The sequence below is a fragment of the Gossypium raimondii genome, chromosome 1, assembly GCF_025698545.1.
Source record: "Gossypium raimondii isolate GPD5lz chromosome 1, ASM2569854v1, whole genome shotgun sequence".
NCBI classification, from domain to species: Eukaryota; Viridiplantae; Streptophyta; class Magnoliopsida; order Malvales; family Malvaceae; genus Gossypium; species Gossypium raimondii.
Genome location: NC_068565.1, coordinates 32944181 through 32945386, shown reverse-complemented (window position 1 = coordinate 32945386; position 1206 = coordinate 32944181). Strand labels below are relative to the sequence as shown.

The 1206-nt window shown below is 39.4% G+C and overlaps 1 non-coding gene across 1 annotated transcript; it reads right to left on the bottom strand.

The window, feature by feature from the left end:
• Positions 1–233: 233 nt before the first annotated feature.
• Positions 234–340, bottom strand: LOC128032645 (small nucleolar RNA R71). The gene has a single exon (XR_008188895.1). It is a non-coding gene; the product is annotated as a small nucleolar RNA R71 (small nucleolar RNA).
• Between the last annotated feature and the right edge of the window lie 866 nt (positions 341–1206).

Sequence of the window (1206 nt, the reverse complement as noted above, 5' to 3'; positions counted from 1 at the left end):
TGGGCCAATTCAGTGGAATGCCTACCGAAGATCCTCACCTTCACTTAAGACTATTTATGGAGACGAGTGATTCTTTCAAGTTAGCGAGAGTACTCAAAGATGCACTACAATTAAAGTTGTTTCCATACAGAGCTCGAGCTTGGTTGAACTAATTGCCACCAAATTCCATTTCCACATGGCAAGAGTTAGTAGAAAGATTCCTCATAAAGTATTTCCCACCTAGCAAGAATGCTAAATTGAGGAAAAAGATCACTGCTTTCCAACAAATGGATGACGAGTCCTTGTATGAGGCATGGGAAATGTACAAAGAATTATTACAGATTTGCCCTCATCACGGAATCCCTCATTGCATCCAACTTGAGACATTTTATAATGGTCTCAATGCTCACATGAAGATGGTAGTTGACATTTTGGTTAATGGTGCTCTCATTTCTAAGTCCTATAATGAGGCTTATGAAGTCATTGAGAGAATTGCCAGAAAAAATTATCAGTGGCCAACCAATCGAGCAGCGTCAAGAAGATGATTCGTTGGAGTACATTAAGTGAACGCTCCCATTTCACTTGCATCTCAGGTGTCTTCGACTTCCTCAATGTTTAAAAATTTTACCACTAATGGGTTTAATAGTTTTGCAGCTCAGTCACCCAATCAATTTGAAAATATAGCATGTGTTTATTGTGGGGAAGGACATTTGTTCGAAGAATGTCCATCAAACCAAGAATCCGTGTATTACATGGGTAATCAGAACTAGAATTGAGGAAGGCAAGGACTGCAATCTAATTTTTATAATCCATCTTGGTGAAACCACCCTAATTTCTCTTGGAGTAACCAAGGGGCTAGACCTGATAACACTTATTCCCAACCTAGACCGACCCAGCCACCTGTTTTTACCCAACAAGTTTAGAAGCAACCTCAAGCTGAATCTTCCAATGGCTTAGAAAACTTGTTAAAGGCATACATAGCCAAAAATAATGTCTTAATCCAAATCCAAGCAGCCACATTGAAAAACCTGGAAAACTAATTGGCCCAACTTGCCTCTGAACTCAAAAACCGTTTACAAAGTGCTTTACCTAGTGATATGGAGAATCCAAAAAATTTGGGGAAAGTTCATTGTAAAGCATTGACATTGAGCAGCAAAAAGACATTAGAGCCCAACATTGTCGAGGTTAAAGAAGAGCCAGTTGATGCTCAAAACTCAGTGGAAGTTC